Here is a 17,345-nt window from a genome sequence, read left to right on the forward strand (position 1 = left end):
CAAATTACGGTTCTCCTTCCGCCACACAGTGCATATCGACGAACAACAAGAATGCTCCTTCGACATCGTCTTCGAACAACTACGTTCTTAAACCCACCCACCTGCGTCAACAACCTCCAACACCAACCTCGCTCTCGTCAACCAATTTGGGGATTTCTTCAATTTAGGGATTCCTCCTTCTCATAAAACATTCGTTGTTTATGTTAAAAATCAAAACGTTGCGTTTTGATTTACAAATTTCACTTTTTTAAATCTGAAAAACTCACCATTAAGCCAGGTCAATGCCACGTCAGTAACATTTCGCCATCTCAGCATCCCATTCATCAATTTTTTTAACGCCGTCCACCCAACTTAACGGGAAGGACTCAATTGATCTCAATTTTCAAAATTAAGGACCATTTTGTTACACTTTAGAAAACGAGGACCTATCTGAGACATTCCTACACAAATAGGGACGTCAAAAAGGATTAAACCAATAAAATAAATCTATTAGTCAATCGGACGAAATTGAGTGTTGACAGCTGCCCCTCTTTACTTAGATATTACTGGATAATATGAAAATTTGAGATTTTTGTATTATCGGAGTAAAAGCTAAGTAAAGAAAGAAACACTAATTTCGTCCGTATTTCAAAATGAACAAGGAACAACGAGATTTTTTTTTTTTTAGAATTAGGTTAAGAGAATTGAGGTGTGTAGAGCTCGTGGAGGGTGTAACAACCCTATGGATGAAGTTGATGAGGTGTAAAAATCTCGTGGAGGGTGTACCAATCCTATGGAAGTGAATAAGGTGTAATAACCTCGTGGAGGGTGTACCAACCCTATGGATGAAGTTGATGAGGTGTAAAAACCTCGTGGAGGGTGTACCAACCCTATGGAAGTGAATGAGGTGTACAAACCTCGTGGAGGGTGTACCAACCCTATGGATGAAGTTGATGAGGTGTAACAACCTCATGGAGGGTGTACCAACCCTATGGATGAAGTTGATGAGGTGTAAAAAACCTCGTGGAGGGTGTACCAACCCTATGGAAGTGAATGATTTTGTTTTTTGTTTGTTTTTTTTTTATTGGGTTCGACCATTGCCATGCAGAGGGCCGAGATACCAATGGCAAAAAGTAAAATTGGGCTCGACCATTGTCTTGCAGAGGGCCGAGATACCAATAGCAGAAAGTAAAATTGGGCGCGGCCATTGCCTTGCAGAGGGTCGAGATACCAATGACAGAAAGTAAAATTGGGCTCGACCATTGCCTTGCAGAGGGCCGAGATACCAATAGCAGAAAGTAAAATTGGGCTCGACCATTGCCTTGCAGAGGGCCGAGATACCAATGACAGAAAGTAAAATTGGGCTCAACCATTGCCTTGCAGAGGGTCGAGATAAATCTGGACTTGACCATTGCCATGTAGAGGGTCGAGATCGCAGAACAACAACCTGGATTTGACCATTGCCTTGCAAAGGGTCAATATCGCAGAAGAAAACTTAAATTCAACCATTGCCATGCAGAGGGCCGTTAGACAATCTCGACTTGACCATTGCCTTGTAGAGGGCCAAGATCGCAGAAGAAAACTTAAATTCGACCATTGCCATGCAGAGGGTCGTTTGACAATCTGGACTTGACCATTGCCTTGTAGAGGGCCAAGATCGCAGAGGAAAATTTAAATTCGACCATTGCCATGCAAAGGGCCGTTAGACAATCTGGACTTGACCATTGCCTTGCAGAGGGTCAAGATACCAATGATAGAAAGTAAAATTGGGTCCGACCATTGTCTTACAGAGGGCTGGAATACCAATGATAGAAAAATTGTGTGATGGTTTTGAATTGGAAACTTTGAATTTGTTTTGAAATTTTGAGATGTCGAATTTTCTTTGATTTTGATTTTTTTTTAGATAGGAATGAGTATCCTTTTTTTGAATAAGGTTGAAACTAAAAAACAAGGTGTTGCAATTTTGTACAAGGATTAGGATTTTGAAGCTTCGATATGCAAGAGAAACATGATTGTTGTAAATTTTGAAATTAGAGGAGAAAACTTTGATGCATGTTGATTTTTTTTGTCTTTTTGAAAGAAGAAGATTTGGTGAAAATATGTAATTTTGAAATTGGAGGAGAAAACTTTGATGCATTTTGATTGTTTTGTCTTTTTTGAAGGAAGAAGATTTGATGAAAATATGTAATTTTAAAATTGGAAGAGAAAACTTTGATGCATGTTGATTTTTTTTTTTTGTCTTTTTGAAGGAAGAAGATTTGATCAACATTCATGAAAATGTGTACATGATGTTGACTTTTGATCTGTGATGGAAGATTATGAAACTATGACACTTTTTTTTTACTAAGTCAATTTGTTTTCTTTGAAATCATCAAATCTATGAAGATTTAGACTTTCATTTTCTTTTTTTTATCATGGATGTCAAATTCTAAAGTCAAATGTTCAAAATGAAGCTTGTGTGCTAGACATTTCTTGATGAAATACTAGTGTGTACATGCTTGATATGAGAGGTTGGTTAAAATGGTAAGAGATGTTTGGAAGGATTTAGAGGAGATTGAAATGGCTTTTTGCGCACATCATTGCTCATACAATCATCAATGAAGATGCAATATATGAATGTCAATGTGAAATATGATATACCCAAAGGTTACTTTGGTTTGGTGTCTGGGAAAAGGAATGTGAGGGGATAAGTTATGAATCAGGGAGTGAGAATATCATGTGAGATTTACAAAATAGCCCCAATTTTGGTGGTGGTAGATTTTTTTGAAATTTAGGGCGAACCAAGATCATGCGAGGCCCAACAAGGGATGCCCCAATCTTGGTATAAGCTTTGAATATACAGATGAAAAATTTGAGATTAACAGAGTTGCTTAATATTTTGAATGGGCCAAAACATAAAACTCAACAAAGTTGCCCTAGTTTTGGAGAACGGGCGAAAAGGTTATGTAAAACCTACAAAGTTGCCCCCCTACTTTAGGAATCGGGGAAGGAGTTCGAATGGGATATGAATGTGTTCAAAAATGTGTGATGGATATGGAAATGATTAGCTTGAAAAGATTGCCCCAATTGGCTTGATTTTCCTTCCTATAATTCTGATCAATAGGGAGTTTCCTTTCTTCCGAGGACATTTTTTTTCATCATTTTTTACAACTGTATTGTTAGTCATTTTGTCTTGTCTCAAAATTAAACTTTATGAAAATGTAAGCAACCATAATTCGATCTGTGTGGACTTTTATTGAGCTTGTAATGCGGCTTGGGCTGAAGGGTATTGAAAGAAAAGATATGAAGGCCCTAATAAATGTTTGTGGGTTATTTGAAACAAGAGTTACCATCTACACCTTGTATCAACTATTCGTCAAATTTGTTTTGACTATTTTGCCATTTCTCAAATTTCATTCTTTGTTTGTCATCACTTTGTGATTCTTCCTATTTTTGCTTCACTTTTGAGGAATTCTCTTCATTTGATCACTAAGTGTGTTTTTTTTTTTTTGCAATTTGAGTTGACTTCTAATGTGATGGTAACCCTTGTTTAGGTAAACTTTGAAAAGAAATTTCTTATTGGCTCAAATTTGGTATCAATGGATATATTCTTTTTTTATTTTTGGATGAAGAAAGATGGCCACACATCATTTCAAATTTGGTTGTTTTATTTTCACAAGATTAATTAGAAGACAAAACTAAATGATCCCAACAAGAGTCATTTTTTTGTTTTTTTTTTCTTCATTTTTTTGAACTAACGGATTTAAGGATCTTCCGAATGAAAGCCAATGAAAGTAATCTTAACATGGAAAATCTGCCCCAGTGTAAAAGTTTGCGTTTATTTAGACTAAAGAACATGATTGGGGTCAATCTTTGATTTAGTGAAGGCTCCAGGATGATGTTTCCAAGCAATGTACACACAAATATTTCTTAAGAATATGTGATTTAATCATTTGACTATAGGAGATTATGACATCCATTACATTTTTTATGAAATGTCATAAAGTGGATGATTTGCATCGAAAATAATTGACTCAACATTTAATACGATATGCATATTTTTTTTGGGTTTTATGAATGAAGAAATGTAATATGAAGTAAAATGATGATACTAGCTAAAAAAAAGATTTTTTTTTATTATTTTTTTTATTTTTTTATTATTTTTTATTTTTTGCAAATTTTTAGAGAAAATTGGGTTTGGTCGCTAGTGTGAAAACTGGGCTTTGCGTGCCAGTGTGAAAACTGGGCTTTGCGGGCCAGTATGAAAATTGGGCTTTGCGGGCCAGTATGAAAACTGGGCTTTGCGGGCCAGTGTGGAATTTGGGCTTTGCGGACCAGTAAGGAAACTGGGCTTTGGGTGCGGGTATGGAAACTGGGCTTGGGGGAGCAAGTGTGGAAACTGGGCTTTGCGGGCCAGTGTGGAAACTGGGCTTTGTGGGCCAGTATAGAAACTAGGCTTTGCGGGCCAGTGTGGAAACTGGGCTTTGCGGGCTAGTAAGGAAAATGGGCTTTGGGGGCCAGTGTGGAAACTGGGTTTTGCGGGCTAGTGGAAATTGGGCTTTGCGGGCCAGTGTGAAAATTGGGCTTTGCGGGCCAGTGAGGAAACTGGGCTTTGCGGGCCAGTGTGGAAACGGGGCTTGGGTGCCAATATAGAAAACTAGGCTTGGGGGAGCAATGCAAAAATTGATATGAGAAAGCTTGATTTATAAAAACGTTTAAAAATGTTTTTTTTTCATTCATTTTTTATTTATCTACAAAATGTGAAAAATATTAAACATGTTAAAAAAATTTGTTTTCATTTTTTAGAAATAGAATGAAAATTATGCACGAACTGGGCCAGATGGGCTCAAAAATTGTTTGAACATTTTTCATATTTTTTATTCTGAAATTTTGATTGAATTTTTTTTTATGTTTTTTATTATTTTTGTTGTTTTTTTGATGTTTTTTGTAACATCCCAAAATACAGTAATCACCATATAATAGAATTAATTACATTAAACAGTTAAACAATGCAGTCTTACACTAGAATCAAGGTTCAAAAGCCAAAAGGCTTAATTACAGAACGTTCAAAAATGAACGAACGCTCTAGGGTTCAGCTTTAACCTCCACGTCTACTAGGTTCTCTTCTTCAATAACGTCCTCCAAAGTAGCCTCGCCTTCTGCTCACATCCACACGGATGATCATTGCAACGACAGGACAAACGTACAAAGACAACAGACAACACAAGGAAAAACGAAAGGGTAAGCTTATGTAATTTAATCCATACATCAACATATAAAATAAACATTTCAATCCACACAAACATATAGTTCAACATATAACATCATACGAAGTATATTACTAGACAGACCGTCCGGACTGTATGAATCTGTGTAGCTACAGGCGTTCTTGCACCCGGGTGATGAAGTAACTGGAATAATCACATCAGCTGCCACCCGAGGTTAGCCCTATCCAAAGTACCCCTAAGGACTAGGACCTCCTGCCGTTCCCACACATGACTTACCCTCCTCTACGTGAGGACGAGTACTCACGGAACATCAGGATGAACAGCCACCATTAGCATGCCCACAGTCATACTTTACAAAATTCCATATTCATCCATACATGAGTCGTTCCTCCCTGGAACGCTCGTTCAAATTCCACAACAATTATTTCATCTCATATACTGTTCGTTCATTATCATTCTTCACTTTAACCTCATTTTCGTCTTTCATTACAGTTACATAAAATAACGAACGTTCATCCCTCTTCATAACGAGGACGAACGTGAAAAACTAGACCGAGAGATTCTCGTTTCAGAACCGAATAAAACCGACACATCAGATTTTCCAAACGTCATTTTCTACTCGAACCAGTTGAATGAACTGACTCTAGGAAGATCAAATCATTATTCAAAGAATAAGTTAAGTAGGAAGGCTCTTGACCGAATCCAAAATAGATAAAAACCCTCAAGACATTTAGATGACCATACCGAGAATAATTTAATTATAAAAACCGACTGCCAGTCAATGACCGAACGCGGTACAAGGATTTACTGAAATTTGGACGAACGTTATTTTCCACCCATTTGGTAGTTTAATACTAGGACGAGCGTTCGGTACAAGACCGAGCGCCACTCATAACAAACGCTTTGGGTCGAGACCCATCGCAGATTTGTACTCATAATAGAAATAGAAATAAAGGTAATACGAGATGGTGAAGATAGAATTTAGAAATGACTAAGTGTCCAAGGGTATAGTTATAAGCTTTTCAACTCCTCACATAACAATCGGGGCATCTACGTTCGGCCGAACGCTCAAACGTAGCACTAATACAAGAGGGCGTTCGTCCTTAACTAGGATTCTTTCCGAATGAAAGAATCCCTTACCAAATCATTTTCATTGGAAAAACCGAATGGTCAAAGACCGTCCAGTAACGTACGTACACAATCATAAGGGAAATTTCTTATTATAGTCAATATTATCAAATTTCAATTTTAACATATAGTCTCACCCATCTACAATCATACCATATTCAAATAATCATATCTTATATCATCAAATCACAGAAATCTCATACATTTCATGCATCATAACATAGCATCATAAATTTTCATATCCAATCAATTCAACGAACGCTCATGCAACACATAGTCATATAAATTAAATTAATAAGCTTCCCTTACCTCTAGTGTAGACGGACGTCCTACTGACTGAAGTTGGTTTGCCAAAGAACTAAGGTTTCGTTCTACCCTTAACAGCTCAACTACTCTACGAACCAAATCAAATAACAGTTCAACAGTGATTCAGAATTAAACTAAGGACTCATGAAACCAGAACTTGGTTTGCATGCTGGCCAGAACGAACGGTTAAAAAAATAGAGGACTTACGAGTATCAGATCGTTGAAGTGGTCGGTTCAAAACGAAGCTTAAGACATCGGGAACGGTTCTACTGAAACGTGATCGGAGGAAAGAAAAATGAGTTACAGTAGAGAGAAGATGGAGGCTTTCTAGAGAGAAGGTGGAGAGAAATGAGAAGTCAGTTTTTAGGAAGAAGAAGGGTTCATGCAGAGAGTAGGAAGAAGTGTTTCAGAAAAATCAATTTTCTTCCCAATGTCAAACGGACACACTCTCTCATACGGACACCTGTCTTCCATTACTGATTTCAGAATGTTCCAATTTGACACTTCGCAGTTGCGCGTCAGAGTTAGTGAGTGGATTTTTAATGGTCTGAGCAGGGTTTTATCACATTAATTGTGATTTGACAGGTGGGTTACAGTGTTAAATTTCCAAGGTCTTACATTCCCCCTAACTACAAAAATTTTCGTCCTCGAAAATTAAGACTTACCCGAAAATAAGTGGGGATACAAGTCCTTCATAGCATTCTCGACTTCCCACGTTGAGTCGCCAGTCTTTGCGTCCCACACCATCTTCACTAGACGAACGTATTTTCCTTTGTAGTACTTGGTGCGGCTGTCTTCCACACGAACTGGTTGCAACTCCAGCGTTCGGTCTTGGCGAAGTTGAACGTCCTCCAACTCCAATATATGAGAAGGGTTGGCTATGTACTTCTAGAGTTGGGAAACGTGGAAGACTGGGTGAAGGTTCGACAGTTGAGGTGGTAAGGCCAGCTCATACGCCACTGGTCCGATCTTTCTCAGAATTTGGTAAGGTCTGACAAACTTGGGGGATAGCTTCTTTGGACGAACGGCTCTGCCTACTTCAGTGATCAGATTGAGTCTAAGAAAGACATGATCTCCTGCAGCGAACTCCAAAGGTCTTCTTCTCTTATCTGCATAGGACTTCTGCCTGCTTAAGGACGTCTTCAACCTCTCTTGTATTAACTTCACCTTCTCGGTCGTTTGCTGGATAAGTTCGGGTCCAGTTAACACGTTCTCTCCTTCTTGAAACCAACAAAGTGGCGTTCGGCACTTCCTACCATAGAGAGCTTCAAACGGTGCCATTCCAATGCTAAACTGAAAGCTGTTATTGTAAGTGAATTCCACTAGCGGCAAGACTTCATCCCAAGCGCCTAAGTGATCTAGGACGCACGTCCTCAGTAAATCTTCGAGCGTTTGGATTGTCCTCTCAGATTGGTCGTCCGTCTGAGGGTGATAAGCTGAACTCATCTGCAACTTGCTTCCCAATTCACCTTGCAAAGATTGCCAAAACCGAGATGTGAATCTCGTGTCTCGGTCAGAAATGATGCTCGAAGGTACTCCATCCAGACGAACGATCTCTCTGATATATAGCTTAGCCAAGTTGGTCATCGACATCTTCAAGCTGACTGCCAGGAAGTGAGCGCTCTTTGTTAGCCGATCTACGATCACCCAAATTGAATCATGATTTCTGACCGTGCGTGGTAGATGGGTTACGAAATCCATGGAAACACTGTCCCACTTCCATTCAGGAATTTCCAACTATTGAAGTAAACCACCCGGTCTCTGGTGCTCTGCCTTCGCACGTTGACAAGTTAAGCATGACGCTACAAAACGAACGACATCACTCTTCATTCCAGGCCACCAGAAAGACTATCGGAGGTCTTGATACATCTTAGTCATACCAGGGTGTATGCTAAGACGACTGTGATGTCCTTCCTCCAGAATAATCCTCTTCAGATCTCCATCGTTTGGAACGCACGTCCTACCCATATAACGTAATAGACCGTCCGTTCCAGTGTTGAATCCTTTAGCTTGATCTGAACCGAGCTTATTCAAAATCTCCATCGGGTCTTCGTCCTCTCGTTGCTTCATCTTGATTCGGTCGAACACATTACTGGAGATTCTAAGGTTACAGCATTTAATAACGTTCGGTCCTAAGTCAAACTGCAACCTTAGGTCCCTAAAGCTTTCCACCAAACTCAGCTCTTTGACCATCATTGCCGAGACCCGAACTGCTTTTCTGCTTAAAGCGTCCGCCACCACATTAGCCTTCCCGGGATGATACAGCAGTTCAAACCCATAATCTTTCAAGAACTCAAGCCACCTCCTTTGCCTCATGTTCAACTCCTTTTGATCAAAAAGGTACTTGAGACTCTTGTGATCATTGAAGACTTGGAATGTGGATCCGTACAAGTAATGCCTCCAAATCTTCAGTGCGAAGACGACCGCTGTCAACTCCAGGTCATGCGTAGGATAGTTCCTCTCGTGAATCTTCAACTGACGAGACGCGTACGCTACCGCTCGCTTCTCTTGCATTAGCACACAACCCAAACCTTGGTGAGAACCGTCGCAGTACACCTCGAACGGTTTGGCTGTGTCTGGAATAATCAGAATTGGAGCGCTCGTCAACTTGTGCTTCAGCTCTTGAAAACGTTCCTCACAACGATCGGTCCAGGCGAACGGTTGATCTTTCCTGGTCAACTGAGTTAGCGGAGCCACTATCTTAGAAAATCCTTCAATAAAACGTCTGTAGTAGCCCGCAAGTCCCACGAAACTACGAACCTCAGTGACCGAACGGGGGCTCTCCCATTCCAATACCGCTCGTACCTTAGCTGGATCTACCGAGATACCTCCAGCCGATACCACGTGCCCCAAGAACTGAACTTCCTTCATCCAGAACTCACATTTTGATAACTTGGCGTATAACTCTTTCTCCCTCAGTACGCCAAGTGATACGGGCGTCGCGACCCGTCAAATTTGATCTACAAGTAAGAATGCAGTACAGTGCTAGGAATTGACTCCTAGGTCGTCTCTCAAGGACCAAATGTGGTTCAGTCTTTTGTCAACACGTAATGGGGTTTTTTTTTTTGTAGTGTTTTTGGTTGCGATAAAATTAAAATTGCGTTTAAATAAAATTCACAACAGTAAAACAAAATTTAGACAGTAAAAATTAAATTGGTACATTAAAATGAAATCACAGCCAATTCAAATATCAAAAACAATTCGCAACAACTCAAATACTGAAAAGCAAGTCAACATACAATATACAACATTTTAAAGCAAAGAAAATAAAAAAAAAAAAAAACTGTAAAACTTCCTTACTATTAATGTGACCAATTCATCTACCCAAAGAAATTGAAAATTTCAAATGCTTTAAAACCACTCCTTGGCCGTGACATACTTGGCAAGCAAAGAAGAAATATCAAAACAAATTGGTTGCCTCTTTCTTTCCATACGTGAAATTCATCTTCTACACACATGTACATTCACTTGCAAAAGGAATTGAAAACAAATTAAAAATAAAAGCTATCTACTACTCCATCTTAGTCAACAAGTCTCAAAGTAATAAAAAAATATAATAAAGGACCATAGGCCAAGTCTTCTTCACGTAATTAAAAAGGGGTTTAGAATTCTGAAAACTTTGCTCTCCTATCCATCCATTCATTTAATTCCTTCAATGAAAAGACAAAACAAGGTGCAAAGATATTAAAGGGAGGGGCTGCCACTGGACACAACAACAACACGGTATTTCATAAAAGAAAGGTAAAGATAACAAAGCATTTTGGCAAGAAAACAAGGAGGACCTACCACTTTCTTCATTCACGTAAACCTAAGAGGTTTTCACATAAGAATACAACTTTTGAAAGCTTTTGTTGTTGCCAAAGAATAAAAAAAAACGTAGCTGCACATTCACTTCACGTTTCTATTCATTAAACAAAGTAGAAATGTGTAAAATAATGATGTTGCTGGACCCATGAACATTATATAAAAGAAAGACAAGCAATATTGATTGGAAGGTGAAAACATGCAATTCTTCTAGTGGCACCGTCCAACTTTCTTTAAGCAAAAATTAAACTACAAGTTCTGAAATTTAAAGCATACCACCGTGCAAGCAAACCAAAGGAATTGAAAGCATTAAAAACTTCATACACTATACTACTACATGGACCATTTTTGCCGAGAATTTCATGTGGTGGTGGACCAAGGCTTCACTTCTCCAAATTGCAAGAAGGAATCACGCAAATCTGGTTCTTGTGACCGAGAATCACACCTCATATTCATCTACTTCTTCAAGAGTTTTCTCCAAGCAAATCACCTTGCACAATTCATCTAAAGTCCATCACTTATGCTTCCATCTTCACCATGACAGCAGCTTCTCCTCCTCATCTCCAAGCTCAGTTCATACTAGAGGTCTTCCTCTATAGGTTCTGTATCTCCTCCTACTCCATGTTGGTATGTGTGTTTTTTTTTTCCGAAGAAACAAGAATGAAAAATGAGAGTGAATGATAGATCCAAAAACTGCCGAGAAGAAGGAGTTAAGAGACCTCCAAAATTAGCATGTGTGTTGTCTCTTTGTGCCCATAGAGTAGCGGCTGATCATCCACCTAGTAGCTAGCCTTTTTCATTTTTTCTTCAATCAATCCCCTGTGCTTGGATTTAGCTCTCCAATTGGTGTTTCACGGGATGAGTTTGTTCTTGGATTTAGCTATGTCAATTGTTGTTTTTTGTGTCGACAAAAAAAACAAATGATTCACATAATATCCACGTGTTGTAAGCTTTCTGGAAGACTTTGTTCTGAGCATATGTTTTTGTTGCTAAAGCTTACTATGCCTTTTCTCAATGTGATGTAGCAAACTAAAAAAAACGTGACACTTCCTAATTCATGGGCAGTGAAAATTAGCTGATGTGTGCACCTCCAAAAGAAATTAATCTCTAAATTTTTATCCAACAATTTCCCTACAATTAAAAATGCAAATAATTAGACTCAGATAATTCAAATTAATTCAAATAAGAATTTCTGGTCAAATTAAACACAGTACAGAAAAATGGGAAAATACTACATATTTGAGCACACTTTCTTGATTAACTCCAGTGCAATAAACTAAGTGCAGTGGAGAAAATATCAAGTCATCACCAAATACAATTCTCAAATGCTCTTCATGTTCGTCCTGGGTCTTGGAGTAGATGAGAATATCATCTATAAAAACGACCACAAATTTGTCCAAGTAAGGTCTGAATATCCGATTCATATAATCCATGAAGATTGCTGGTGCGTTAGTCACACCGAACGGCATCACTACATACTCGTAGTGTCCGTAACGAGATCTGAAAGCAGTCTTCTGGATGTCTTCCTCCTTAACTCTAATTTGGTGATATCCAGATCGCAAATCAATCTTAGAGAACACTGTAGCCCCATGCAGTTGATCCAACAAATCATCTATCCTTGGCAATGGGTACTTATTCTTGATGGTCAGCTTGTTTAATTGCCTGTAGTCAATGCAAAGTCTAGAGCTGCCATCTTTCTTCTTCACTAGGAGAACAGGCGCTCCCCATGGTGATACGCTCGGCCTGATGAACTGCTTGTCCATCAACTCCTCAATCTGCTTCTTGAGCTTAGCTAACTCCGCAGGCGACATACGGTAAGGTTGAACAGAGATGGGTGCCGTCGTTGTCACCAAATCAATCGTGAACTCCACCTCGCGAGCAGGAGGTATTCCAGGTATTTCTTTCAAAAATACGTCCGGAAACTCATCCACAACCGATCGTCCATTATTGTTGCTAGTGGACGATCGTTCTTGCATCGAACTTCCGAACTCCTGATCTTCATGCGTCATAATTAAGAAACAGCTGGCACCTTCCATGATGTCTTCCTTCAACTGACCGAGCGCCACAGAAAATTCTTCTTCATCTTCTTCGGGAAAGACCAATCTCTTAGCGCCACAGTCTAAGAGAATGCGATTGGTAGTCAGCCAATCCATTCCTAAAATCACCTCCAAACCTTGAAGAGGTAAGCAGATGAGATTGACTTTAAACTTACGCCCTTCCACTTCTATGGGACATCTGACGCACATAGTGGACGTCCTAACCTCGCCAGCCGCTGGGGTTGACACCACCAGGTCGAACTGCATCTCTCTCACTTCTAAGTCCAGTTTTTCAACACACGCCTTCGAGATGAAGGAGTGGGTCGCCCCCGAATCATACAACACATAGCAATGTTTACCAAACAGCAAGCAATCACCGAATATGAGATTACCTGAGCTTTCTGCCTCCGCACCAGTCAGAGCATATACACGCCCAACAGCTTGGGCTCGTCCACCTCCTCTTGGTTGATTTCTCCCAGCGTTCGGGGGTCTCATCACAGCGCGTCCACCCATGTTGCACTCATTCTCCAAGTGCCCATTTCTTCTACAACGAACGCAAAATTTTCCTCCCATCAGTTGAGGACAGGACGAACGATAGTGTGGTCCTCCACATTGGAAACAAGTCACGTTTCCTTGCCCAACTTGTCCAACAGGAACCAGTGCTTGAGACCCACTTGCATTTGATGGTTGATTTGGACGTGTGTAAGGTGTCCTTCTCAGATTAACATTATTCCTGGTCACGGTCGGTCCCCTAACCACCTGTTGTTGCTTCTTCTGTCGTTCTACTTCTGCCATATTCTTCTCTAATACTTTGGCTCTCTCCACCATGGCAGGAAACGATCGGATACATAAACTGGAAATCAGTACCTTCAGGTCACTTCTTAGCCCGTTCTCAAATTTCCTGCACTGCCACTCCTCACTGGTGGCCATCGTATTAAAACGGACAAGGTGTTTGAACTTATTAGTATGCTCCGAGACAGACATTCCACCTTGTATCAGTTGAAGGAATTCCACCTCTTTTGCAAAACAGACGCTATCCGGGAAGTATTCTTCATAAAATTTGCTCCTGAACACTTCCCATGTGATGGGATTTTGGGCGTCCGTCAAAACAGCCCTCATGCTCGCCCACCAGTGGCTTGCTTCCCCGGTCAGTAGATATTCTGTGAACGCCAACCTGTTCTCGTCCGGTCATCTCTTGGCGTTGTAGATTCTCTCCATATCCCGCAACCACTGATCTGCCTCATCAGGGAGGCACTTTCCACTGAACTTGGCTGGGTGGTGTTGAAGGAAGCTTTCCAAGCTCCACTCAGCCTGTTGGGTAGCGTTAGAAGAGGACGCTCCCGATGTATTCCTGGTAGCAGCAATGATCTCCATTAACTGCCTTTGCGTAGCTTCCGAGTTGGCGCGTGCGGCCTCCAAACTCTGTAGGGCAGCTGCGTTCTGCTCCATTAGTATAGTGTTCTGTCGTTGTAGCCTCTCAATCACTATTTCCAACAACCTAGTGTTGTTGGGCGCATCAGGTTCATTGGGCTGTGGTGGAGGAGGGAGTCTAGGTGCCATTTGTTCTCTGGGAAACAGAGAAAAACGAGCGTTAGTCATGTTCAAAGAGTTGAAAATTAACTCATTAAACACACATTAAGCACACAGCAAAAACATAGTGCACTCATAACCTACAGTGTCCTTAAAAGAACAAAACGGCTCTGATACCACTAATGTAACATCCCAAAATACAGTAATCACCATATAATAGAATTAATTACATTAAACAGTTAAACAATGCAGTCTTACACTAGAATCAAGGTTCAAAAGCCAAAAGGCTTAATTACAGTAATTCAGTACTACTAGAAATTCAGAACGAAGGGTTTTACAAAATTAACTAACCGAACGTTCAAAAACTAAAACAACTAAACTCTAAAATGAACGAATGCTCTAGGGTTCAGCTTTAACCTCCACGTCTACTAGGTTCTCTTCTTCAATAACGTCCTCCAAAGTAGCCTCGCCTTCTGCTCACATCCACACGGATGATCATTGCAACGACAGGACGAACGTACAAAGACAACAAACAACACAAGGAAAAATGAAAGGGTAAGCTTATGTAATTTAATCCATACATCAACATATAAAATAAACATTTCAATCCACACAAACATATAGTTTAACATATAACATCATACGAAGTATATTACTAGACAGACCGTCCGGACTGTATGAATCTGTGTAGCTACAGGCGTTCTTGCACCCGGGTGATGAAGTAACTGGAATAATTGTAACATCCCAAAAATTCACCCTTTAAAAATTCAAAATTTGATATATTGTAATAATACAATTACGGTAACACCCCGTAATCTCATACTTAAATCTATACATGAATTTTAAGCTGAGAGTTAACTGCAAAGATAACATTGAATCATTCTAATTTGGTCTTCCATCTCTTCCTTCATTTGCACAGGATCACGCGACAATCCTTCATCTGCTCCCGTATAACAAATACGTTATACGATCATCACAAAAATAAGATTTTTCCGATACATGCACAAATAAGTAAGGGTGAGCTAACATGCAACACAAGAATTATAAAACATGCATAAATACTTTGATATAAACATCATATAAAATTTATGTCAGACATCCTCGTATACCATCATACCACAATTCCTACTAAACATTCATCCGGAAGATACGTTGATGAGCGGTCACGGGAGGTTATGCACTTGTGATGACTTTTACTCTTTCTTACAAATACACTTCCAAAATACTTCATACCATTCACAAGGTTAGTCCCCTCACTATGTCCAAAACTGGCACATAGACCAGGACCTCCTGCTCCTCTCACCACATAATTCATCCTTCTCTACTTGAGACTGGACGATTATTAGAGTATCAGGATAACCTCCAACTACGGGACCCTCAACATCAACATATACACTCATATTCCTCAAATCATATTATACCATTACAAAATCTCTCCATAATACACATATCATGATCAGATGCATAATTTGATGTCAACATCATAAAATACATTCATTACAGTAATTTGATCATATATCATGCATTCACATAATTTCCACATAATTCATGTCATACTATGCATAGTACACTTAATTCCACATCAACACAACAGTAACTGAAATTGGAACCAAACACTAAGAACTCTGACCGAACGTTAAAGATCGAACGCTAATAGCCTAACATTATTTGGACGACTACTGTTTGGACGAACGCTATCGACCGAACGCTATCTGCCGAACGTATTTTCTGAACACCATTTGACTGATCACTATTTGGACGAACGCTAGGAATTCATGCTGCATCGGTCGAACGCTAAAAGACAACTCCGTATTGACCGAACACTCTTAGAACGAACGCTATGATCAAACACTAGGCCGAACGTTCAAAACCGAATGCCAGATCAACCCTATCGGAACGAACGTTCAAACACCAAATCTCACCGAACACTATTAGGACGAACGTTTTGAGTCTTATTTGAACATCTAACGTACTTTGCCAAACACCTAAAGTACTGACCGAACGTATTCAAACTAAACCTCAAGTTACCGAATTTAGATCGAACACTAGCTACCTGAGAAAAACTATCATCAAGACTGACGCTCGCTACTACTAAAGGACGTTCGCTATCTGAGAACAAGGAACATCAAGACCGAACGCTCTCTAAAACCTACGGACGTTCGCTATCTGAGGACAAGGAACATCTAGACCGAACGCTACAGATTTCTTCATGAAAATACTTAATTAAGGACGAACGCCTAAATTTACTAATTCGCTGTATACAGTTTGGACGAACGTCCAACATATTTCTAACTTTACCTAAGGACGAACGCTACTGGACGAACGCCAAACAACAGGCTGGACACGAACGCCAACAAAACGCTAATAAGACCGAACGCTCAAGAATTCCAAACTTAAGATTTATTGAATTAGGACCGAACGCTACAATCACTAATTAGCCATAGCGGACGTTCAAGATTCAAGCCTGATAATACTAAATTATGTCGAACGCTATAGTTACCAATTTAACAACGAACGTTCAAGATTTAAAACTATACTGATAGGTCCTCCCAACATAGTGGACGTCCGCCCAAGGTGGAACGTCCACCCCAGAATCTGGACCAAGTGTCCAACGAGCGGCCAATCATTTAGGAAGCGGACGTCCGCCCAAGGTTGGCACGTCCGCCCAATAATCTGGACCGAGCGTCCAACCATTCAGAACCGGATGCCTACCCAAAGTAGAACGTCCGCCCGAGATTGGATGTCCACTCAAGGTAGAACGTCCGCTCAATAATCTGGACCGAGCGTCCAACCATTCAGAACCGGACGCCTACCCAAAGTAGAACGTCCGCCCGAGATTGGACGTCCGCTCAAGGTGGAACGTCCGCACAAGAATCTGGACCGAACGTCCACCGAGCGGCCAATCATTTAGGAAAGCGGACGTCCGCCAAAGGTTGGCACGTCCGTCCAATAGTCTGGACCGAGCATCCAGCCAATCCAGAAGCAGGCATCCGCCCAAGGTGGCACGTCCGCCCAAGAATCAGGGACGGGTTTCCCATCATTCATGAACCGGACGACCGCCCAACCGACCCTCACTTTGTTGATTACACGGTTAAATGCTAATGACACATTAAAGTCCTTAATGAAGATTAAGGTATTATTGGGCCGTTTCCAGGCCCCCAAAAGGTAAAAGCCCATTACAATCAGTATAAATAAAGGTCTCAGGTATGATTTCTAGACAGATTGCTTAGAACGCAACACATGCATGCATTATATAATGCTCTGTCATATTACTGACTTGAGCGTGGGAGTGCCTTTAGCAGGTACCCGGCCCCTCGGCTTGGAGCACAGAGCGAGCGTCTGGAGTAAGAGGACG

General features: G+C 40.4%; 1 long non-coding RNA gene and 1 pseudogene across 1 annotated transcript in view; both read right to left on the reverse strand.

Annotated features, from left to right (window-relative positions):
• Positions 1-8,190: 8,190 nt before the first annotated feature.
• Positions 8,191-14,020, reverse strand: LOC124820180 (uncharacterized; annotated as a pseudogene).
• Positions 14,021-14,327: 307 nt separating this feature from the next.
• The window catches only part of LOC148206059 (uncharacterized), a 35,721-nt gene continuing 32,703 nt past the window's right edge, over positions 14,328-17,345 (reverse strand). The window contains exon 3 of the long non-coding RNA XR_015783428.1: positions 14,328-14,463. This is a non-coding gene — a long non-coding RNA (uncharacterized LOC148206059). The remainder of the gene's footprint in view (positions 14,464-17,345) is intronic.

This window comes from Vigna umbellata, chromosome 1 (genome assembly GCF_029865625.1).
Source record: "Vigna umbellata cultivar VRB3 chromosome 1, Vumbellata_1.0, whole genome shotgun sequence".
Lineage (NCBI taxonomy): Eukaryota > Viridiplantae > Streptophyta > Magnoliopsida > Fabales > Fabaceae > Vigna > Vigna umbellata.